The following is a 26,445-nucleotide window of genomic DNA, read 5'->3' on the forward strand; positions in this document are numbered from 1 at the left end:
TGCTGTGCCTCTTGCAAAAAAGCAAAAATAATAATACTTAGCATCTAATGGCACTTTTCATCATTAAATCTCTTTGTAGACATTAATTAAGGGAAAGATACTTCATCTTTCTAAAGTTGCTGTTATGCCAGTGTCATTGCATTTCATGAGTATCAGTTGTGATGGAAAGGGAAATAGGTAGAATCCAAACGAAGATTCTGTCAAATGTTTTCAATTTCTATTGTGCTTTGCTTCTTGGATTAGGTCTGTAAATAATTTTTAATTCATGGTCCTATCTTCAAATCTTATTTTTATTACAGCTGCTGTGATATTGTCTTGAAAAACCAAATATTTATTAAAGTACTTTAAATTATTCAAATGCAAAGTCTGCATGAATAAAGACACCCAAACACTGGTGATTATGAGGAGAAAGCGGAGAGTTAAAGGGGTTGATAGTCAGATTAGGGGTGCCCTCAGTTTTTCCTTGTAGAATGCTGAGGATCCCATCGACATTCCCTTGTTCACTCAAAAGGAAGAAAATATTTTTCTTCTCCTGGGTCAAACATACTGATTTCAATGGCCTTCTTCCCATTTATTCCACGTCTTGAATTCTTAAGGCAATCCTTGTATATCTTCAGATCTATGTATGAGGACATTTGGATGAGCACGTACATGTGTGAGTTTCATTTGCCTATGCCTCAGCATTTTTCAAGAACGTTGCATTTCCAGAACAGAAAGGAGTTCCCATAAATCAAACCAAGATGTATGTTTTAGACTAGATGGTACACAGGAAGGACAAACTATGATTTCAGTTCAGGGTGACTTTTTCTTTGTGTAATTTCCCTATCAGTGGATGACCAAAGCAAAGGATTTCAATCAGATAAAGATGCTGAAGTTCTCATGTATGCAAGCTCAGCCCAACACACAAAATTCTGTTATCACTTTTAAGATCTGCCACTACTTCATCTATCATTCACACCCCTTCCAAACACTTCATGGGAGAAGTAATATGACTGCATGTTACTCCCACTGATTATGACATACTTTTTTTTTTAGCTAACATGGTGAAATTATAACCATGATACCACACCAATCATGTGAATCCTTGGGAAGTGCTTGCTAGAAGGAAGAAGTAATCAGCACCAAATGTTAAAGCAAATTCAAGTGGAACACACTCAAGTGAGACAGTAGAGCTTGGAGCCTGAGGGTACGGGATCAGTGGTGGTCTGGTGGGCAGGCAGCCATCGGGTCACACAGGCTGAGGGAAGAAACATAGGCCTGTATTTCTGAGGCAAAGTCACGATAGCTTTAAGTGAAAAAAATGATCACAACATGATTCATGATTCAGTGTTCAGCTTCACTTTTGGAACCAGGGTGTAAGCACATAGACCAGCTCAAAAGCATTGCCATCTTTAGCTGGGGGTGATGGTTATTTTTGTTTTTGTTTTTGCCAGTCCTGGGGCTTGAACTTAGGGCCTGAGCACTGTTCTTGAGTTTTTCTCAAGGCTAGAGCTCTATCACTTGAGCCACAGCACCACTTCTGGCTTTTTCTATGTACGTGGTACAGTGCAATCGGACCCGGGTCTTCATGCATACTAGGCAAGCATTCTTCCACTAGGCCAAACTCCTGGCCCCAGGGAAATGATGGTTCTTAGGCCACAGTTATAGCAATTCACCTCAGGTACATTACATACAAATTTCTAACCGTCATGACACCTATAAAGTATAGTACGTTTGATGTGACTGGGAACATACTAAGTGAAAGGTGATTGGGAGTTGAAGTGTGAGAGGTAAACAGGAAATCTATAGTCAACTTTGGGATGAGGGTATTGTTGTCAGTCTAGATGTTTGTGAAAAGAGGAAAGAGATAAACTAAGAATGATTCATTGTCAAAAGTCTTAGGATTGAATACATGTTAGGAAGTGAAATGCAGATTTTTGTGTTTAGACAGGATATGACCACAACAGTGGCTGTTCTGTATGACTGACCATATGCACAGGCTATACTTTCCTAACAAAACACTAGCTAATGACATTTACTGTTAGTTTCATTACCAAAATTATTACTCATAGACTTAACTTCCTTGGCAGGAAAGCTCACCAAAAGACAACTTCATATTCCGCTTCACTCACGTCCCATCACCATGGACACCAACAGTTCATAATGCGTTTTTTCAGAGAATGTCCATCTGACATCATTCTGTTACGCACAGACAACCAACTGTTTAGTGAATGGATTAAAGTGAAGCAGAAGTAAATTAAATTTGCAAAGTTCGTGTGTGTGTGTGTGTGTGTGTGTGTGTGTGTGTGTGTGTGGTGTAACTCTGTGTGTGTTTGTGTGTGTGAGCTGATCTTGGGTCTTTAACTCAGAGCGTGGGTGGTGTCTTTAAACTGCCAGCTACTTGAGCCACAGCTCCACTTTCCTCTTTTTGCTGGTTAATTTGCTATAAGTGTCTCTCAGATCTGAGGGCCTCAGATCTGAGACTCTTGAGTAGCTAGGATTATAAACCACTGTGCCCAACTTCTGATTTTTTCAAAGGAAGATTAAAGATGTCTAACAGATAAATTCCATTTTTCTATCATTTGTTAAACCATTCTTTCTAAGAATTCTACTCAGAAAAATATCCGTGAAGGGCAGGTCATTTCATCTACGTACGGAACTTTATTTAAAATTACAGAGAGACAGGACGCTAGTAGCTCATGCCTATAGCCAGCCCAAGCAAGAAAGTCCTTGAGACTTTTATCTTCAATAAACCATTGGACGGGGGGAGGAGTCAGAAGTGGAGGTGTGACACAAGTAGAAGAATGCCAATCCTAAGTAAAAAACCAAAAGATAGTGTCTAGACTCTGAGTTGGCACATACACACACACACACACACACACACACACACACACACACACACGTGCACGCATGTGTGCGCACAGGTCAAAGAAATTATGGGTGAAAGAGAAGAGCTTGGAATTTCCCACCTATTTCTACATCTGCCCCTAAATCTGACCTGCCCCTGTTCACATCTCTTCATACCAAACAGTAGCCCTCTCGACACATGCATATCTGACAGAGAAGCAGTAACTGAGAAAATAATTGCCACACACAGCACATAACTTTCATTTGTCCTGGGATATAAATGCAGCAGGACACCTTCTGTGAGTTGGCTGAGGGGAAGCAATTATTTAGATCCACATTTTTTATCAACATCCCTGAAGCAAAAAGCAAAATGAATATCCAGTAAATGGATGTCACTTTCTGACAATGTGCCTCTAAAAATAAAAGCAGAATCAGGCAGAAATCTATCTTCAGGTTGGCCTTGGAACTTTTTCTGGACAATGTGTAGACAGATGTGATTATAGTTAGCCATCCCAGCAAAGAGCCAGGAAGGATAAATTGAGGACAGTTTGTCTCAAATTTCCAAAGCCCAGTGACTCTTCAAAATATTGAAATGCCGGGGCCGGGAGTTTGGCCTAGTGGTTAAAGTGCTTGCCTAGCATGCATGAAGACCCAGGTTCCATTCCTTGGTACCACATACATAGAAAAAAAGCCAGAAGTGGTGCTGAGGCTCAAGTGGTAGAGTTCTAGCCTTGAGAAAGTCCAAGGACAGTGCTCAAGCCCAGGACTGGCAAAAAAAAAAATATTGAAATGCCTTGTCTGTCCTCTCCTTTCATCCATAGAATGATTTTAAGAATGATCCTGATTCTTCTGAAATCTCAGGTATTTGTATAGTGAACACGGGCTATCTTTCATCTGTTGTACATGGAGATAATTTATCTTTTTTTCTCCCAGTCCTTGAACTCAGAGCAGGGCCTGGGCATTACCCCTCAGCTTCTTTTGCTCAAAGCTAGTGCTCTACTACTTGAGTCACAGAGCCACTTTCATTCTGAAGAGTTTGTTGGAGATAAAAGTCTTACAGACTTTCTTACCCAGGCTGGCTTAGAACTGAGATCCTCAGATCTCTGTTTTGTAAGTAGCTAAGGTTACAGACACAAGCCACCAGCACCTGGCTCAATTTATCATTTTTAATTGACAAGAAAACTTTGAATTTAGTCAAAGCCACATGTGAGAAGGGTTAACTGTCGTTGAAAATGCTACGAGTGAAAGTCTGTTTTCCCAAAAGGGCATTTTGCTCTTAAGAAAACCCAACAAGGTGGGCATATTTCAGAATAATGTGTGTTCTTTACGCAAATATGCCTTGTTTCCCACATTACCTGTGCTTCATGTGAAGTGACATTTCATCTGGTAATTGCACATTTTCTCTCAGCAGCAGAGGAAATGATTTGGGCTAGAGGCCGGTGATTGTCAGCCCATGAAGTAGTACTTTTCAGGGAGCTTCATCTAAGATCCCAGAACCCAAAGACACTACCTGAGGTCATATGCTTTTTTTTCTCTTCAGACAATAATATCCCTGGCATAGGGTTCTGTGGAAAAATAGCATCTTTGGAATCTCAAATGTTACAAAGCCCAAATAACCTAATCTTTAAGACTGGGGTAGTAAGTAACCATCAGCAAAAAGGAAATCGTTTTGAAAATAATCCAAGGCCTCCCATCCACCCAGAGCTGCACAAGGATGCTCTGCATGTGGAGGCAACAATAGGTGGACAGGGGTGATTTGCATATGTCTTGCACAGGAGTGTATACACACATATTCAAGCAGAAACAAAACTCTAGGGTTGAGAGCAGCAAGACAAGGTGGCATATAAGTAGAGAGATGACATGCAGGAATCATTGTTCCAATCTCCGTTTTTAATTAAAGTTCCTCATATTCAAGTGTTATCTTGGGTCAAGCCTTTTTTCCACAGAGTTAACTATGACAATCCTCTTAATTATAATCTCATCGATCTGGTACAATAAAACCTTCGGTACGCCTGCTTATGCATTGTTCAATTGACGAGAATGTATTATATATGCTTCAGTGTATTGAACTGGAGGCTTATTTAAAACTATAAATAGTTTCATGCTCAGATTATCATTTTTAACAAAGACAGAGAGAGAGAGAGAGAGAGAGAGAGAGAGAGAGAGAGAGAGAGACAGACAGACAGACAGACAGACAGACAGACAGACAGACACTAGCTAGGTGCTTTCCCTTCAACCTCCTCTGGGAATCCTCTCCCAAAGGTCTGTGAATGCACGGCTCTGCTTTAAGTTTCAAAAACTTTATCCCAGGATTCTCTATCATAGAAAGATGAGCTCTATGGCAGTATCTGGTACCAGTAACCTAACAAAAGAAAGAAGCAACAACAGCCAGGCCAAGGTTACCTCTGGCCAAGAATGGTCACTATTTAGCCTTCCATTCAGAACTTGTGTATATGAGCGGAAATCACACAATTACAGAACCTTATAGCTTTATAAATAGCCTACGAGGCCAGGGGCAGGTTAGATAAAAGCAAAGAGCAGGTAGCTTCTGTGAGTATTTGTTTTCTCCTGGGCTCCAACGTATGGAGTATGACTCAATGACAGCCATTCAGGAAAAATGAGGTAGGAAAGACCTGCCCTGCCCTTATACTCCAATGAGGAAGAGGGGACAGGAAGCCCTTATTATTTGATAACCCAAAAGGTGTAACTCTGGGCTATGTGTTTGCTCTCTCTTCTCATTTAATAGCAATGGCCCTTGTCAAATACAGTCAATAGAAGACAGATAAGTAAATGAAAGCTAACCCACACAGATCTAGACTGCAGAGGGGCTCTTAATCCTCTTGTTCATCTGTTTACTTAAGGAAGGACTGTGGGGATGTCACCTACATTGTTTTCTTAAACTAGTTCCAGGATGTATCTTTGGCTTTTCTTCTATGGGTTCACTGTTCTGCATGGTAAGACTTCTTTGTGTACAAAGTCCAGTAATGTGCTAGTGAAGGTAACCCGTTTTCCTGTTGGCTCTGAATGAGTGATCTTCCTGTGAAGTCCCTTGTTAATGTTTGTGTATTAAGCCATCAAGATCTTGAAGAACCGGTTTGCCCAAAAGAATATATATTCTCAGTCATTTCCTGGACATTTGCGGGGGGGGGGGGGGGGGGTTGTAAAAGAAAGCAAAGAGAATAGTGTGTTGAACAGAGTTTCTCTGACCTGCTCAACTTCCTAGATTAAATAGAAGGAGGTGCCAGGCACAAATCTTTTGACATCCACATGCCTGCTTCTAAACACAAGTGGGAAAGTTTTAATAAACCTGACCTTCCAGATACTAAATTTAAATGACTGAACTAAGGTGTAACTTTTAAATGTGAATGTTCAGATCCACATGGTTTTTTTTTTTAAATCTTTTTGTCAGGGTGATATATAGATGGGTTAAAGTTACAGGTAGTGGATATATTACTTCTTGAACACGGTTACATTGTTGTTGTTTTTTTAAATTTAATTCTTTTTGACTGTGTTCCTCATTACTAGAAGTTCAGGTTAAGCCAGGGACACAGTCGCAGACAGACAGGGGGCAGATGGGAGCCAGCTGCCAAAGGAGAGAATCAGCCTGTTTGCCAGTGGGGGTTGTGAATGGGAAGCAAACAGCTCTGACAAAAATAAATTCTATTTCTAGACACATGGTCAGACTGGTTCAGGGAGGTACTAGTACACTTCACTTCTTATAACACAGATCACCAGGATCAGACCAAAACTCTGTCCAGAAAAAGGTCTGGGCTCTGCTAAGAAGTCCAAGAAACAACCTCCCTACAACAGTTACCCTTGGTATATGATTAGGGACAATGGTGATAGACTGGGATAGAAAGGCTACTCCACCAACTAGGTCTGAAAGGGTCTGATAGGGCTTTGTCATGGGGTATGATAGGAGCTTTCAAACATCAATGTTTAGTAAATAAATAAATAAATAAATAAGGGCAAGCCAGGAGATTTTAAAATAAAAACTATACTACCTTTACTTGGAGCCCTTGTATCCAGAAAACCCTTAAATTCCTATACTTTCAAGCTAGATTTTGGCTTGTACCAAATTTACATTCCTTATTCCTTATTCTCTGCTGCACTGTTTTCTACGTTTTAGCAAAATGTCCATGAAAATTCAACACGCTTCATTCCATTGCCACTTCAGCCTAATCATAGCCTTCAGATTATATATCTGGTCTTTGAAGGAGTGGAACACAAGTGTCTGGGGACCTCCCTTCATTATATATTTGCCTATTACTCAGGTCAAACCTGTGATTGCTGTAGTCAGCAAGTTATTGTCTTAGTATGCTTGATGTGCTATAATGAATACCAGTGATTGGTTAACTGATAAAGAAGAAGAAAACCCGACCTGCAGGAGGGATAGAGAAAACATGCCCTGACCAGGATGAGCCAAGGAAGGAGAGGGCCAACCACCCGCACCCAGCCCTTCCTCGCTGGAGGACAATCAGACTCGTCTGGGAGACTCGTCAAGGCAGGAACTCGTTTATTGAGGAAGTACATTCAGCTAATATAGGGTGCCATAGCCTATCAGCACAAAGGTGGGGTGGCCCATGTGTTTACTCTCACTATAAGTCTCAGCAGAGAGTAATAAAGCAATAGCACATTCGTACCCAATGGTAATCAAGTCTCAGCAGAAAGTGATTCACAATACTGACGACATAGCTCAAAGTTAGGCATGGCGTTCATACATGACAGCTCATTTCTTTGTGTGGTTATCTTACTCAGTGATGCAGGTTCATGGGCCAGCCTGGCCCTGCACTCAGCCCCAACAGACACACAAGATAATAAAGATGCCTTCTTGTTGAATCATTCATTGGTAGAAGACAGTAGCACAAAAGGGTATGTGAGAGAAACTAGTGTTAGTCTTTGGGTATTTTTGTTAATGATAAACCCCAAATACTTCCACAAGTACAAGATAAACATTAATCAACTTATCAGGGCAAACAGATCATGTCCTAAATATCTCTTAAAAGAACCATCTCTCAGCCACATGTAGTGGTCATAAATGTAATTCCAGTACTCGGGGGACTGGGATAAGAGGAATGAGAGTTTGATAGCTGTCTGGGATACAAAGCAGAGCCCTCTCTTAAACCTAACACAGAAATGAAACACCCTTAATGAAACACCCTACCTCTTAACCTCATTGCTTTGGAGATTAATGAGACAGCACATGAACTTTTGAGCTATATGCAGATTATAGTTTTCTATCTTTAGTACAGTGATGGGCCTAGACTTGGGATATGAAAAAGCCACAAAGCAAGTCTTAAAAAATCTGATAATGCAAAACTTCTTTTCAATTATGTTTTCTAAGTTTTTTCCTATTAAGTTTTTCCACGGAAATAAAGTTAATGAAAGTCCATTTAACACTTTGTTTAACTCTGTTCCCTCACAATGCCAGATCCCATTGAGCATCCTCGAGTAAGCCAATGCCAGTACCCAGAGATTTAAAGAAGTTCATCCAGGTGTACACCAATGCTAGAGTATCAAGAATGATGGATGATGAGTCACTGAATAATATAGGCCCACAAGTTCCCCAAAAGCATAGAGTCTAAATTAATTGCATTAGTCAAGATGCTTTCTCTTTCTTTCTTTCTTTCTTTCTTTCTTTCTTTCTTTCTTTCTTTCTTTCTTCCTTTCTTCCTTTCTTCCTTTCTTCCTTTCTTTCTTTGTATGTGTGTATTTTGTTGGTGGTACTGGAGTATGAAATCAGGGCTTTGAAGTGGTTAGACTAGTAAAATATGACTAAGCTACACTTCTAGACTTAATTTTTACTCATTATTTTTAGAATAGGGCCTCCTTTTTTGCATGGATGCATACCTGAACCATTATCAGCCATTTTTTTTCATTTCTCATCATCACTAAAATGACAGGTACATCCCATTGCATCCAGCTTTCCTTGATGGACATAAAATTTGTCTGATTTTTTTTTCCTGGGTTGGCCTGTAGCCATGATTCTGCCAATTTTAACCTTGCATATAGCTTGAGATGACAGACCCATACTACTATGCTCATCTATAGCTTGCAGTAGGGGTCTCACAAACATATCTGCCTATGCAGGCTTGGAACTGTGAACTGTCCATTGTCAGCCTGCTAATTACAGGTGAGAGTCACTGGTGCCTGGTTTCAAGTGCACTTGTACTGAATTGTGATTTCCAGTGTGGTTCATTTATCTCAGCCACTGGACATGGGTGTGCACAAAATGGAAGAGCAACCAGCCAAACACAGGTATGTTCTGATAAAGCTGGAATCTGTGCAACAAATTTTTCATGCTCAGCTGAATTACTGGGAGAGAGCAAGAAGCTAATTAATGAAAAAAAATATCTCAGAGAGCACAGAAAACATTTTTCTAGGATTGCTAGAGACTAAGCTATTTGCCTTTGACTGTCATTTTGACTGAAACATAAAGAGATAACATTGTATAAGTTGTGCTAGGATATTAGTAAGTAATTCTGTTTCTTGACCTTGCTAGACCTTCTTTATACTTCTGCATTTTTGATCTAACAACATCCTTGTAAGCAGGGAGGACAATCTCTCTCTCTCTCTCTCTCTCTCTCTCTCTCTCTCTCTCTCTCTCTCTCTCTCTCTCTCTCTCTCTCTCACACACACACACACACACATACACCACACAACATATAACACCAACAAATGTTAAAGGATTTGCTTTAAAAATACATTAACTGCAGTTGGTCTATTTGTCAAAAGGATTCTGTTAAGAAACTGGGATAATTTAATAAATGTAATTATTAATGTGTCATCACCATGTCATTTGAAAATGTTTAATATGCTAGGATGGAAAAAGGCAGTTCCTCTGACCATTCCTAGGCCTAAGGTAGCAAGAAAAGGTAACAGATCACAAGCAGCCTTTGGCAATCTGAACCAAAAAGAGTGTGAAAGTCATTCCAAGGATATAATCAACTTAAAGAAATTTCATATAGAAAAATCCAAAGGAATAAATACCCCTATGTTTCCTGTACCTTCTCTGATAGGCAGCGGGTCACTTCATCTTTCTATTATCACCATATATACCAGCACCACTCACTCAACCTATCTGAAAAGCTTGAAAGCCTGTTAATAGATACAAAGGGTGAAGCAGTTGATATGCTTTAATGAAGGCAGACTCTACAAAAAATAACATGCAGAGTCAGTCTCATATAAAAGCTAAGCTTTGGGATGCTGTTCATCTGCTATTCATCACTGTTTCTTAGGTAACTAAGAACAAGCCCATGATCTTAAAAATTGACTCTATTTTTGATGGTAGCTAAATGATCATATCCCCTGGAATAATCCTGGCCAAGGTGGGCTTCTGTTTTCAGTTCAGTGCAATTAGTTCTGCATTAGTTCAGCACACTTTGTTCTGTATTGTGAGCTATCCACATAAGAAAGATGCTCCAAGTAGCACACAATGAGGTCCTTAATATTCCTCAAAATATTTACTGACTAGCCTTATCCCCAGAACAAACACATATACATATACATATGTATAGGTCTTTACCCATGCACGTGCACATACAAACACACACACACACACACACACACACACACACACACACACACACACACACAGGTTTACACAGGATGATGAGGAGTACAGCTTGTATGTCTGACTCAGATGCCATGGAGTTAATTTTAATTAGAAATCTTGACAGAATTCCAGGAAAATACCACCCAGAATGACAGAAACCCTGTTGACATCTGTCTACTATTTTCTCAGTGGCACTCTGTATCAGTTTCTAAATTTCAGATTTTCAAAGAGTCTTCTAAATTAGGCATCTCAACAAGGCTCATGATGATGTTGATGTAGCTGTTATGAAAATTGAGTTGCTATATTTTTGTAATCATAGTGGTCAGGAAGTATATAAACATACATTATTCATGGAGAGGTGGATGGGTTAATGGTAGGGTGGGTAATAGATGAGTATAAACTACTAAAGTAGATGTACTTACTTAATTCTCTTGTAATTATTCTTATTACAATCAAATCTGAAGTTTCTTAAATCCTTTGGAAACAAAATTTGGCCACTGACTATATGACGATATAACCCTGAAATTAAACTTTTGGGTTCTAAGAGTCCTGGATTTGAAATCTGGGCTGGCTGCTTTATTGGCTTTGGGAGCTAACATGTGATCCTGCAAAGTCAGCTAACTCCTTGCAACACTGTGCTACCACGTCCAGCCTGACTTTCTGCTAGGGATACAGCAATATGGCAAAAGTGGCCTTCTTGTCATACAGAGATGAAAATGATCCCACATTACCAAAATCCTAGTTTTCTGTGAAAATCAATCTTTTCACCCAAACACCCCACAAATCATGCCTGGATGCAATTTTTTCAGGAAAAAGAATAGTAGGATATGAATTGCTGTCAGATATTTGATCAGAGTGGGTGGATAATCAAATACAGGCTAGAATTTAGCTCAGAAAGAGAGTGCCTGCCTGATAAACCTAAAGCTCTGGCTTGGATCCTCAAACATCTCAGAAGTTTGCTGGAGAGGTGGAGGAGGGAGAAATGAGGAAAGGGAAGTGGCTTCTCATGGAGATCACGTACTTCAGTAACATTTTAACCCAGCTGTACTTCCCTGGGAAGTGATAGGAATATATACATAGACCCAGTTCCAAAAAGACTTTCTCCATTGGTGTTGCAATGGAGTCAAAAGTTTATCTTTAGTGTTCCTTTTTACAAAGAATTGCCATCTTTACGGACACAAAGAATATTTGGTAAGCTTATCATTCATGTCTACTTAAAAAGCAGGAACGAAGCAACCAAGGTGATATAGAACAGGATGCTTCTGAAAGATTAACCCAAATCTCACAGTTGCAGTCTCAGTGATGCCCTCTCCCATTCTCAGGTTTCCACAGACTCCTCTCAACTCACAGTCAATTGCTTCTCCCATCCTCTCATTAAAAAAAACCAAAAAGATCACTTACAGAACAGGACTGTGCTCACCATCCTTGCATGCACAATATTTTTGCTCTAGGGCAACAACAAAATTGAAAATTGTAGCACCTCAGGCTTCTTTTATATATATATATACATATATATATATATAGTAATTAATAGAAGGGTTACATTATATTTGCCAGATAGAAGGTGCATTAATTCACATACATTGATACCATTTATCATGTGATGGTCCCATTTTCCTCCCCCCCAACCACCACTCCTCATCTTGTTTTCCCCCCTTCCCTATCCAATTTCGGATAACCTAATACAAATATATCCAATATATCAGGTAACAAAGTGAGATACCGTAAAAATATGAGATAACCAAGGGACAGCAAAAGAGATGAGAGATAACATAGTACATTAAGGACAACAATCATTCATTATATGGCTTTTGTTTCTATATCCTACAGGTCCTTTCATTTAGTGTCATACTATATGGCCTTATGTATCAAGGTTTTGCTCTATTGCAAATCTCTGCTAGGAGAGCCCAAGGTTTCTACTGATTATGACAAATGGGGGAAACCATTGAGTCTAAGTTCCTTTAAGTCTGGCTTACTTCACTTAATATGATCTTTTCTAAGTCTTTCCGTTTCCTAACAAATGGGGTGATGCCATTCTTTCTGACAGCAGCATAGAATTCCATTGTGTACAAATACCACAACTTGTTGATCCACTCATCAACTGAGGGACATCTAGGTGGGTTCCATATCTTTCCTATGGTAAATAGCGCTGCAATGAACATTGTTGTGCTAGTGCATTTAGTATGTCCTTGTTTCTGGAAGTTTGGGTAAATGCCAAGTAGTGGAATTGCTGGGTCATAGGGGAGCTCTATGTTTAGCCTTTTGAGGCACTGCCATAGTGATTTCCATAGGGGTTAAACGATTTTGCACTCCCAGCAACTGTGAAGTAGTGATCCCTCCTGGCCACATCCCCTCCAGCATCTGTTGTTATTAGTTTTCTTGATCCTGGCCATTCTAACTGGAGAGAGGTGGAATCTTAGTGTTGTTTTGATTTGCAATTCTTTAATGACCACAGATGTTGAGCATTTCTTCATGTGTCTATAGGCCATTCTTGTTTCTTCTTCAGAGAAGACTCTCTTTAAGTCTTTGGCCCATCTTTTAATGGGATGGTTGTTACTTTGGAGATTAGTTTTGGAGTGATTTAATTTTTTGAGCTGTTGATATATTTTAGATATGAGGCCTTTGTCCATTGTGTGGTTGGTGAAGATTTTCTCCCACTCTGTAGGCTTCCAAATTAATTTACTAGCTATGTCCTTTGCCACACAAAAGCTCCACAGTTTAATGCAGTCCCACTTATCCAGCCTTTCTCTGATTTGTTGTGATTCTTGGTCCTTATTAAGAAAGTTTCGACCTGTGCCAAGGAGGCCTAGTGTATCTCCTATTCCTTCTTGTAAAGTTTTCAGTGTGTCAGCTTTTACCTCCAGGTCTTTGATCCATTTGGAGTTAATTCTAGTGCAAGGTGACAAAGAAGGATCCAACTTTAGTTTTCCGCAGGTGCTTAACCAGTTCTGCCAGCACAACTTGTTGAAGAGCCTGTCTTTCTTCCATTCTATTTTTTTGGCTCCCTTGTCAAAGATTAGGTGGGCATAACTCTGTGGTTTAATATCTGGGTCCTCAGTTCTATTCCACTGGTCTTCAGGCCTGTTCTTGTGCCAGTACCAAACTGTTTTGATAATTATAGCTCTGTAATAGTGTCTAAAGTTTGGTATTGAAATTCCTCCTGCACTGTTCTTTCTGCTAAGAAGTGTTTTTGCTATATGGGGTCTTTTATTATTCCATATGAAATTTTGAATTGCCTCTTCTATTTCTTTAAAGAATGCCATTGGGATATTGAAGGGTATTGCATTGAGTTTGTAGTTAGCCCTTTGCAAGATTGTCATTTTCACGATGTTGATTCTTCCAGTCCAGAAGCATGGGAGGTTTTTCCATTTCCTCAGTTCTGCTTTAATTTCCTTTTTCAGGGTTTTAAAGTTTTCATCAAAAAATCCTTTACATTCTTAGTTAAGCTAATTCCTAGATACTTTATTTTCTTTGAGGCTATTGTGAAAGGAGTTGCTTTCCTGATTGTTGCCTCATTCCTCTCACTGTTGGCATAGAGGAAGGCAGTTAATTTTTGAGGGTTAATTTTATACCCTGCTACCCTTCCAAAGTTTTGAATCAGCTCAAGGAGCTTGGGAGTAGAGTCTATAGGATTCTTTAAATATAGAATCCTGTCATCTGCAAAGAGGGATAGTTCTACTTCCTCTTTCCCTACTTGGATCCCCTTTATGCTTGCTTCTTGCCTTATTGCACTGGCTAGGAATTATAATACTATGTTAAAGAGGAGTGGCAAGAGTGGCCATCCTTGTCTCGTTCCTGATTTTAGAGGGAATGGCTTTAGCTTTTCGCCATTAAGTATAATACTAGCTGTGGGTTTGTTATACACAGCCTTTATTATACTGAGGAATGTTCTGTGGATTCCCAGTTTCTCCAGAGCTTTTAACATAAAGGGGTGTTGGATTTTGTCAAATGCGTTTTCTGCATCTATTGAGACAATCATGTGATTTTTGTCCCTGCTCCTGTTGATGTGTTGAATTATATTAATTGATTTGCGTATGTTGAACCAGCTTTGCCTCCCTGTGATGAATCCTGTTTGATCATAGTGTATAATTTTTTTTGATGACTTGTTGTAAACAGTTCGCCAGTATTTTGTTGAGAAGTTTTTCATCGATGTTCATCAAAGAAATAGGTCTATAGTTCTCTTTCTTTGATGAATCTCTGTCTGGTTTGGGGATGAGGGTTATACTGGCTTCATAGAATGAGTTTGGTAAAGAACCTTCATTTTCAATTTCGTTGAAGAGCTTGAGGAGTATTGGTGTGAGCTCTGCTTTGAAGACCTTATAGAATTCAGCTGTGAATCCATCTGGCCCTAGGCTTTTCTTAGGTGGAAGGTCTCTTGTTGCTATTTCTATTTCAGTGCTTGAAACGGACTTTTTAGTTGGGTTAGTTCTTCTTGGTTCAGTGTGGGTATGTTAATATTGGCTAGGAATTCATCCATTTCTTCCCGATTCTCAAATTTGTTGGCATAAAGATTTGAAGTATTCCCTCATGATAATCTGGATCTTGGTAATTTCTGTTGTGATATCATTTTCGTCTGTGATTTTATTTTGGTATGCTCCCTTCTTTTTTCAGTAGGATTTGCTAAGGGTTTGTCAATTTTGTTAATTCTTTCAAAGAAGGAACTCCTTGTTTTGTTGATTCTTTCTATAGTTTTTTTGGATTTCAAATCATTTAATTCTGCTTTGATTTTAATAATTTGCTTCCTTCTAGTGGGATTAGGGTTGGTTTGACAATAGATGTTTGCTGTTTTAGATTGTTAATATCACTGTCTCTTTCTTTTTGTGCACTCACATATAAATCTAATACAACCACAGATTACCGATTTATGACCAAAACAATAAGCCCCGGAATCCAATCTCTATTGTATTTAAGTCCGTCTGGATTTAGAGTATAATTGAACACCTAGTTACACAGCATTGCTCAACAACCATCAAATGTAGATCCATGCATTATAAGAGTTGAAGGATGAACAGAGGACCAGAGATAGAAAAATAATATGAAAGGCAACAAGGGAGGTAGGAAAAGAATACTGCAGGAATGTAAGATTATTATAGTAATGAAGAAAAGGTATCGTGTAGGGATAACTGACCTAAAGTGATAGGCAGGTAGAATATTTGAGTAGAAAGTTTAGATGAACTTAAATAAAACTTATGAAAATAAATATAGTAATAATAAGAATATATAGAGAAAAGAGGGAGGTAGATTTCAATGATCCAGATTTTAAAAAGAAACAAAACAACAACAAAATAAAAGAAAACAGAACACACACATACACACACACACACACACACACACACACACACACACAAAGAAAAGGTGGGGGGAGATTCCTCACTATTGTGATTTCTTACCCAAAAGATACTAGGGTTGAGAATCAGGAGTTTAAAAAGCAGGTGACTGTATCAATATGGATATCATTTTTATTCAGACTGTATCCTGAGTTGTCACTGTGTTTCTGTGAACGACCACAGCGACAGAAGGAATGCGTGAAAAGAGAGGAGAAAAAGAAAGGAATGAATCATAACATTAGAAAAAAATGTGTAGGTAAAATGGCAAAGAGAAAAGTAAGAACACCTAAAAATGTAAATGAAAAGGTGTAGAAGCACAAACAAAAACGACCAAAAAAAAAAAAGGAAAAAGGGTATTCTTCAGTTTTTTTGTTTTTTGTTTTTTGTTTTTTGTTTTTTTTTGGTGGGGGGCAGGATAGGAAACTGTGTCTCCACTAAATTCATGATCCAAACACTTCACAAAGTCTTTTTCTCTTGTGATTTGGCTTTGCGGTTTTTTCAGATCAGATTGCTCAATTAATAACACAAAGCTGAAAGATCCATGGCCGGCTTTGTTCGCTGGTGCAGGGGATGGACTTCAGCAGCGCTGGGGCCGGATTTCTGGCTAAAAGATCTCTGGGAAATCCCTTGCCAGTAAGAATGATGGCATTGAGAGCATCACCTCTCAGGCTCCAATTGCTTTGTCTGTGTCCTTGCCAGCAGTCAAGATGGCGCTGCTCTCAGCTTGTGGGTGAGGGGGGCTCCCTCCCAATGCCGATCTGGGAGCAGAAGTGGAAACTTCTCGGAGCTACTCACAAATTGCTGGATTCTCCGGTTCCGTGAAGCTGGCAGGTCCGTGTGTGGGCGGGTGTGGGCTCTGTGTGGCTCTGTCTGCAGCCTGTGGGTCTGCACCGCCATGAAGTGCTGTTTGCTTCATGGCTGGCGGGGCTCCATGCTGTCTTCTTGCGCTGGTATTCTGCCTTTTTCCTCTCTGACTGAGATCTCTGTGGTGCTAAAGCTTACTTAGGATCAATTTCTGGTAAAGAACTGTCCCCTATGCTGCCAGAACTTGAATCTTGGCGGGAACTCAGAACGACTCACACTGAACTGCTGCCATCTTGTGCTGATACTCAGACTTCTAAAATAGAAGAAAGGAGATGGGGGAGGAGAGGAGAAGAAGGAAGAGGGGATAGAGAATTTGAGCCTAAAGTTGCCTTTTTCAGGAGCCACAGACATCAGATCATGTGCCCATGACTCTTTCTGAACCCACATCTTCCCTCTATCTCTTGACCTTTCTGAAGCATTTGGGTGTTTACATAAACAGGCGGCACATCTGGGAATGTCTTCCTGCCTTATTGCTCCCTCAGATACCAGCAATGTTCTAAGTCACATATCACTCTGGAATGATTTGTGTGAGAGCATATTGAGCTACTGTTCTCGCTAAGGCAAATCATTTTTTGGATTAGCTCCAGGAATTGCTGGAATGGTAAGGTGGGCAAGAAGCAGGAGAGAGAAGGCCTGGGATGGGAAAGGCCTGTGGCCATGGATGAAAGCTGGGATACCTGGTCCTAGAGAGGAATACAGTAAGGAAGGAGTGGGGAGAAGAGCTAGCTGGCAATCCAGGGACTTGAGGACAACTCAAGTGGCTGTTAGACCACTGAAATCCTCAACACATGCTTGCCAAACTCAGATTAAATGGACATGCATCAAGATTCCAGGCACCACCCCAGAGATTGCTTTCCAATTTTTTTGGTTGTTTTTGGTTTGATTTTGTCCTATTTTAGAAAACATACCATCAGAGGCATGAGAACACACTGGATTTTCTGCTTTCTATTCTGCAATCTCAAAGATATCTCTAGCGTCTGAAAGTCACACATCCCAGGGAGACTGGCTCTCTGTTGCTGGGGCATATTTCTCTCCAGCAGGGTTGGTTTATGCTGGCTTAGTGCCCAGGCATAGACACGAGATCTTGGGAATGTGATTAATAATCAGCAGACAGTCTGCTCTTCAGGTGAGTTTCTGCTCATCTGGGAAGATGCTGAGGAGGAAGGTATAAGGGCTGCTTGGGGAGGGTAGAGAAGGATGGGCAGGAAGTGGGCTTCTCCATGTGACACTGGCGCTGTGGTGTATCTGCCATCTGCTTTCAGAGACATGAGCTGTGCCAGCACAGGGAGTTGGATTGCTCTGTGAACTTACTAGTGGGTGGTTCATTTTCCCCTGCCCTCCTTACCTCCACCATCTATCCTGACATGCTTTTCAGGAAGGTATGCAAAGGTATTGGATTACTGGTGATGCTTAGGTTCTCAATAGGGAAACTTCTGGAACAAGTGGAGCTGAGATTTGTTCCCTGTCTGAAAGCTAAGCAACCTTGGGAACCCATTTTTCCCATCCTCCCCTTCCAAACATTTCTCTTAATCTTTGATCCTTGAACTCTGGTTCATAGACCAACAACTTGAACTCATTGATAAGTAAAAATAAAATAAAAGAAAACAAAAACACCAAAGAGCTCATAGGCCAGCCGTACCTACTAAACAGGAGCATTCATTTTCCTCTAAATGAGTCATCCCGTGAGGCATTTGGAGAGCTCAGCTCTTAATGTTCTACTGATCCAAACAAGGCAGCCACCTTTGTCAGGATGTGAAGAACACCAGAAACACAAACCCACTCCCCACCTCACCCAAATGATCTTAACCAGTAGTGTCAAATTATCACAGTGCAAGGTTTATTCTTTTACATCCTCTTCTTCTTTCTAAGCTGTGTCAGTTTTCTTAAAATTCTCATGGACCCTGAGGAGAACATTGGAGATCTCTCATATCTTAGTAAAGAAGAGTTAAGAAATTTTTACAGAGCCCATAGTATTTAGCACTCTTGTGGGGATGCTAGGCATACATGAATTTCTTTTTTCCTGCAGATAGGAAAGCAGTGTGGTGGTGGACAAATGGAAAGAGGAAGGGTGGATGAAGACTGTCCTTATAAATTGAGGGGATAGATCGGCTTGGGGAAAGATGAGGGAGAACGATGGAAGGGGCGGACATTAATCAAGATGTATTGCCCTCACAAATTGACATGATGAAATGATGAATCAAACCTTTGCACGGTTGTTCTAAGATAATTTTAGCCAGGTACTGATGGTGTGGTCCTCTAAGCCTCACTACTCTTTTCAATAGACATGCTAATATTTGAGGATTGTGGTTCAAAGCCAGTCTGGTCAAGAAGTCTGTGGAATGATTATTTCCAATCAACTACCAAAAAAAATCAGAAAAGGAGCTCTGGATCAAGTGATATAACACATTATCTTTGAGAGGGAAAAAAGCAAAAAAAACCAAAAACAAAACTCAAGGAGAGGGTTCAGGCCCTGAGTTCAAGCTTCAAACCCAGCACATTCACACACACACACACACACACACACACACACACACACACACACAAGATTTTTTAAAATATATTTTTTATTTTTTATTTTCAGGGTAATGTATAGAGGGGTTACAGTTACATTCACCAGGTAGTAGGTGCATTACTTTCCACACATCAATACCCCTTCTCATGGTTTTTGTCCCCTTTTCCTTCCCCCTCCCCCTTCCCAATCATCTTGTTTTCCCCCTTTTCCTTTCCTATTTCAAATAAACAAAGAAATGCATATACAATATACCAGGTAACAAAGTCAGATACAGTAAACAATATGAGATTAACCAAAGGGCAAAAAAGAGAAATAACATAGTACATGAAGAACAGCAATCACACAAGATAAAGATCTTGTTTCCATATCCTAGAGATCCTTTCATTTAGTCTTATCCTGTATGAAGAGGTTTTTTTTTTAAATAAACAAAGTTCTGTGAGCACAGCAGGCTTTTCTCTGGGGAGAAGAATTATTCAAGGGACAGAAGAGAGGGAGCTCCCAAGTATGACCCTCAATCCACTGGGAATTAACTGAATTTGCCTTTCAGAGTTGGCAAGCTGTTGCATCTCTACTTCTATTTCCATTCAAAAATCACTCTTTGTCATTTCAACTTAATGGAAAAATTCAATGGCATTTTGAAGACAAGATGTTCGGGTCTAGATTTATTTTTTTAGAAGAAAATGGTCCACGACACAGCCATTCAGCAAGCAAGAAAGAAGCAAGCCACCATAGTTTTCCATACTGACACAGAGAGCAATACATTAAGGGTGGAAAGATCAAAGCCTCCTAATAATGGTGGTTCAAGCTCATTCATTTTCTCCCAGAAAACACCACATCACTGGACAGACTAGAAACATAGAATGGATGCCAACATTGAACACACTGGAAGAGACAGGCTAAAGCTCTTTCCAAGCTGCCTTACTTAGGTATTCACAATTGAACAGCATTATTTCCATTTTTAAAATAGGTAGGAAGCAGGATTGCATGTTCAATCTGCCTATTAGCCTGTCAACAACTGAATGAGCTTATGGTGTGTGTGTGTGTGTGTGTGTGTGTGTGTGTGTGTTGAAATTAGTGCTTGAACTCAGGGCTTCAAACTCTCCTTTAGAATTTTCCTCAAGTGCTTTACCACTTGAGCCATAGCTCCACTTCTGGCTTTTTGCTAGTCAACTGAAGATAAGAATATCACAGACTTTTCTTCCCCAACTGGCTTTGCACCCTGATCCTAAGACCTCAGCCTTCTGAACACCTCCAATAGCAAGTAAGAAATATCAGCATCCAGCCTGGATAAGATTATCTTTGAGGTAACAAAGTGAAATCATTTTGTTATTTAGCAGGTAAGAATCATACTTACTGAGTCCTTAGGCTGTATCAGTGCTATAATAAATACTTTATAAGTTGGAAGATAATCCTTTCTGGATAGCTCCTATTTATATCCAGCAGAGGTATTGCCTGCCTTTGTTCTGGATTTTGTTTTCAAGACAAAGGTATTTGTATAGCAAACAACTTTTCATGATCAGTATGTACATGTGCTTACTATACAGTGTAATACAGATTATGCCTCACATTGAGACATGTGTGAGCATGCCTACTGACTCATTTCCCTAACTTAGAGGCTCTTAGGTAGCACTATGAGTACAGGTGTTATCTGGCCTTTCTTATGGTACCTCATGGGATCTAGGAATTGGAGAAACAGCACAATAGAATGTGGGTATTCTAGGTACTCTAACTCATTAAATTGCAAGTGGGGCTCAAATCTGACACCCCTCACTGTTCTTCACAGGAGTTATGACTCATTCAATCCCCTGGGAAACCTCAGGAAAATCCCATTATTTTCATCTCACATGTAATCAGCTCTGTTAATCCCAAGCTATTGATATATCTATAGTAGATCTCATGACAAAGCCTCCATCTGAAAGGAACCTTGCAGGCTAAGTTGTATTGTCTTCAGTAGCACTCCATTTTACTTCACTCATTCATATGCTTGGCATTCTCAGAGTTGAACTTGTAGCCTCAAAATTCTACCACTTGAGCCACACTCCAAGCCTTTTGTCTTTTGTCTTGTTTCTGAAATATGGTGCTCACAGTTTATAGATGGGCCAAACTTACCCGGCTAATCCTGCCTCCTATGTCGCTGGGATTACAGACATGTTTTTACCATTCACAGTATAGTTAGTATACAAAGTACACCCAGTTAATCACTATGCATACTAAGTTAATCACCTTATAATGGATTCAAAGGATAACAGTTTGAATAATAGAATGCTGCAAATGATCAGAGGAATATAAAAAGGAAAGATAGGGGATGCATTTTATTTCCTTACTTTCTATTAGGTCTAGCCCAATAAAGGTCCAATTACCTCCATGAAAATTTCATAATTCTCTAGAAAGGGCTAATGTGGTGTGTATGTGACTAAAAAACAAGACTGAATCTACCCAGTTCTGGAAGCACGTCTCTTTTTTGGCTGTTTCATCAGCATTATTCATGATAAGGTTATTCATGTGTTGTTACTCTGACATGTAAAGTCTGCAGCCCTCTGAGGTGGTGGCTGAAACAGGAATTTGCCAGAAAGACATAGAGTTGGCCATTACTATTTGTCATTTGAAATTAATCCATGAAGGTAATACTGTCTTTAAATTTAATGTTGAGCACATTCTACCTGGATACAGACTGGCAAGGTGGATTTACATATATGAAATCTCTCAATTCCATTATAAGCAATGCAGAAGGAAAATGGGGCAAGGTCTATACTCATTTACTCATTCAATGAGTTTCTAGGAATACCTTCTATTTTCTAGAAATACCTTGGTACGTGGCTGAGACATGCACCTATGCCTCCTAAGCAGCCTAGGACACCATGTACACCATGTAATAGTTTATACTTCAGTAGCCAGTACTAAAATAGAATAGGGTAAGGAAAACATGGTACATAGGAGACCCGCTTGTTTGAATTCAAAGCAGTAAATCACTATGTCAAGGTACTGGCTCAGGATCATGATATTTCATAAAGGACAGGTTGGATAATCATGCACAAGGATGAAGAGGTGGGCATTTCATGTTGCTGAAACAATGTCAACAAATGATAATGGAGTCTGTTTGGATGAAAGTAAGTGCTCCAAGATGGCTAGAGCTTAAGGCTAGAGTCAGATGAGGAAAAATCATGGTTGCTAAATAAAAGACATATTGTATTCATAGACTGTTTACTAAATGGCAACTCCTTTGTACAACTTCTTAGAGGTAATAATAAAAAAATTTAAAAGTTATTTAAAATATTAGAAACTTGTCACTGGTGGCTCACGCCTGTAATCCTAGCTGCTCAGGAGACTGTGTGATCTGAGGATTAAGCTTCAAAGCCATCCCAGAAACAAAGGTCTGTAAGATTCTTATCTCTATCACCAGAAGAAAAAAAAAAAGAAAGAAAGAAAGTGGTGCTGTGGCTCAAGTGGTAGAGTGCTAGCCTTGAGCTGCAGAGCTCAGGGACAGCATACAGGCCCAGAGTTCAAGCCCCATGACCTACAAAAAATTAGAAGGTCATTAAAAAATTCTTCCTATGGGAATTAAGAACCATTGACCGTAAGTAGCCTGGGGCAAGGAAAGATGCAGAAGTTATAGAAACTGAAGGTATATCAGAAACTGTTCTCAACTGTAAAATCAAATCTTGGAAAGAGGCCTCAGATTAGCTATCAGCAAAATAGAATTATTATTTGCTGGATAGAAAAAGAGTAAGTACTCTTCTTGATGTGGGGATGAGAATAACTTAGACTTTTGGCATTTTCATTGTATATTGCTCATTTGCTTCAAATGAAGCCAATCAAGAGTCTCCTATATTGGGCTGGGAGTTTGGTCTAGTGGTAGAGTGTTTACCTAGCATACATAAAGAACCAGGTTTGATTCCTTAGTATCACATACATAGAAAAAGCCAGAAGTGGTGTTGTGGCTCAAGTGGTAGAGTCTAGCCTTGAGAAAGCCCAAGGACAGTGTTCAGGATCTGAGTTCAAGCCCTGTCCAAAAAAAAAAGAAAAAGAAAAAAAAGCATCTCCTATAATTCTCATGTGACTTTTATCTCCTCAAAGAATTAATTTCGCTCCCATTCTCCATTTACTAACTTGCTATTAGACACATCTGGATATGTGGTACCAACTTGGCAGTCAATACATATTTGTTTGGTAGTAGTTTATGTTGAATGAAAAAAATAAATTATGCCTTCAATAACTCAAGATCTGATCTTGTCAAATGTCTATCACAGGTATAAAAACTTAGCAAAATCATTCACTTGGCTTCTGGTTGGATCTCTTTATCCAGGGTTGTTTTAGTCTGGCTATGAAAGCAAATATATCTTTGCAGCAAATGCATGTGACTTATTAAATTAAAGCATTTAATACCAGAGAGCTAAGCACAGCTAACACTTCTCTGTACCTGAAACATCAATGTCAAACTTACAACCTCATTGAAACAAACAGTAACTAACCCAGTCACTCAAGTGGTTGCATAAAGCTAAACATAATCAATCTAATATTTTTCCCTCTCTACTGAGAGGGAATTTTAGCTTGTGTTTTTTTACATAGAGCATATTTTATATGCATGTATATAATAGATTCCAGAAATAGACATGTAGTGCTGTTTCAAAGAAGTCAAGGAAATTACTAAGTCATAAACAAGACTGTGAAGCTAGAGAATCCCTCATCAAATTGATTAATTCAGAAAAATCTAGAGTTACATGACCTGGAGTGCTGAACTTTAGGTCAATAAAATAGGTAAATTTTTAAATCTCTGCAGACAGGTAGAAAATGTGGTTCTTCATGCAAGGTCTGTTGAAATTTTAAATAGTCTAATGAGATTAAAAGAGAGCAGAGATTCATTGTCAAGAGCTCATTCAAGAGCATAGAAGTAAATTCATCTGTAATGGAGATTTAATCCATTACTTGTTGGATTTTTTCTGTGTGTGTGTGTGTGTTTGCGCTGAAAGGTTTGAAATGAATGCCTCATGCTCTCTTTCAGCTTTTTTTCCCTCAAGGTTGGTACTCTACCACTTGAGCTACAGTTCTTCTGGCTTTTTATGGGTTAATTGGAGTTAAGAATCTCTTAAAGTTTCTGCCCCAGGCTGGCTTTGAGCCGTGATCCTCAGATCTCAGCCTCCTGATTAGCTAGCATTGCAGGTGTGAGCTACCAGTGCCTAGCCCCCAGACTTTTCAAATCAGTATTTTTATAGAGTTTTGAGAGTTAATGTCAGTTGACTTTGTCACTTACAGTCAAGTAAATTCCTGGGGTCACCCTACAAGCCCAAGAGCTTATAGCCAGGCTAGCAGGATGGTAGGAAAAAGTGACAGAAATCTCTTGGTGACTTATGATATAACTTGAGGATAGCAATATTCCTGGTTGGAATAAATGAGTCCAAATGATCTGAAATTGGAATAGGCTGTGCTTCATTTGTGAGTCAGAGAAGAAAAAAGGAAAATGACAGGCTCAAAATTAATTGCCAAGGCTCTTCCTTTTGCCAGGAGAGTGAGAGTCAGGGTTCTTATGAGATAGGGTTTGTGGGGTGTGTGTGTGTGTGTGTGTGTGTGTGTGTGTGTGTGTACTTTGAAGTGGAATTCTCAGACCTTGCCCTCCTGAGTAGCTATGATTTGAAGGTATTAGCCACCAGCTTCTGGCTGAGATAGGATTTATGATCCAGAAAAATGCTAGATTGAATGGCATTTACTAGTGTTTATATTTATGGGTTAGTACTTTCTATGAACATGGTTTCCCTTTATAAAATGAAGAAGGGACACAGTGGTGTGTAAAACATCTTATTCTGAAAGGCAGATATCTAGGCCTCAATGCTAAAGCATCAACTGCCATCCAGATGATCCCACAACAAATACAAGTCCCAGCCAATCTTCACTCTTGCCTGAATTGTGATGAAAGAATTTAAACAGGCGAAGATAGATAATCTGGAACTCTGCTTTCACCAAGAACTGTCTCCATACCTGTATCTGATGACTTGTAAAGAAGGAGTCTAAGAGAAGGTGCAGAAAAGAGGAGGAGATTGAGTGAAGGTATGATGTGAATGTAAATTTCTTCTTGTGTTTTCCCATCAGCTTCATTTCTTCTTTCTAAGGATGTTTATAGGTACCTGCTTTATATGGATTGGAAATGGCAAAGAATGCATTATGCATTCACATGTTTTATAGGAACCTATCCACACACATTCTATTCAGATGAATTGATAGGTCCTTTACAACCTAGATGACTGAAGCTGAATGGATTATAGGAAAGCAAGGCATGGATTCTATGGTTTGTAAGTGAAAAGAGCTCCATCAATACTGAGCATCCTGTCATTCATTTCAATATTTATTGTGTGTTTCTTTAATATTTTCTGTAATAAAATAATAAGTTCATAACAAGATATGTTAAAGAATTGTTCCACCTGAGCGTGCAATGATAATTCTCATAAATTATGGAGCTTCTGAATTCTGAAGAAGGAACACTCAAGGCAAGCATTACATTCTCATGAACTCAGGACACCACCAAATTCAGGAGGATTTTCCTTCAAGGTCAGCCTGGACAAAAAGTTGGTGTAAAAGTTCTGCCATCATGTAAGTATATATATGCATGTATTTGTATATGATTGTATATTTATCTATCTCTATCTTTATATATACATATATATGTAAAGAAACTAAAAAGCCTGCTCTCCTATTTAAGTGCATATCTTTTTATGTATTCACAAAATGTACATATACATATATATATAACCACTTGAAAACCCATATATGTGTGTGTATATGTATGTATGCATATACACATATGTGTGAATACATATATATGCATATGCATATACAAACATGTGCAAATACATACATATGTATATGATGTATATCTGTATTTTCTTCATTGCCCCTATGGAAGTTCAGAAGTTTCCCTCTCTGATCTCTCATTTGTTAAACTTACATATGATTTTGCATATAAGGACATTATTAAATTTGAACAAGTTACACCCTAAATGATGATTTTGCATCACAACAAATATTCTAAGGTTTGAATGATCTGTGTTCCTGCTTACATTTATTTTTTTTTAAGTTGAAGTTTTCAGCTCTGCAGCAATGGCTCCCATTCATAATCCTAGCTACTCAAGAGGCTAAGATCTGAGGACTGAGATTAGATGCCAACATGTGTAGACAAATCTAAGAGACTCTTGTCTCTAATTAACTAGCAGAAAGCCAGAAGTGAAGGCAAGTTTCAAGTAGTAGAGTGTCAGATATGAATGACAAATCCAAGCAAGAGTGAGAGATCTTTAGTTCAAGTCACAGCCCATTCACTTATTATAATGTACACTTACTATTCACTAGGCATTCACTTGTCCTATGTTCCTATTTAT

The 26,445-nt window shown here is 39.2% G+C and overlaps 1 long non-coding RNA gene across 1 annotated transcript in view; it reads right to left on the bottom strand.

Annotated features, from left to right (window-relative positions):
* Positions 1–8,479, bottom strand: part of LOC150057061 (uncharacterized) — a 347,640-nt gene extending 339,161 nt beyond the window's left edge. Inside the window, exon 1 of the long non-coding RNA XR_016537035.1 lies at positions 8,435–8,479. This is a non-coding gene — a long non-coding RNA (uncharacterized LOC150057061). The remainder of the gene's footprint in view (positions 1–8,434) is intronic.
* Between the last annotated feature and the right edge of the window lie 17,966 nt (positions 8,480–26,445).

This window comes from Megascapheus bottae, chromosome 11, assembly GCF_031878675.1.
Source record: "Megascapheus bottae isolate mThoBot1 chromosome 11, mThoBot2.hap1, whole genome shotgun sequence".
Taxonomy (NCBI): domain Eukaryota; kingdom Metazoa; phylum Chordata; class Mammalia; order Rodentia; family Geomyidae; genus Megascapheus; species Megascapheus bottae.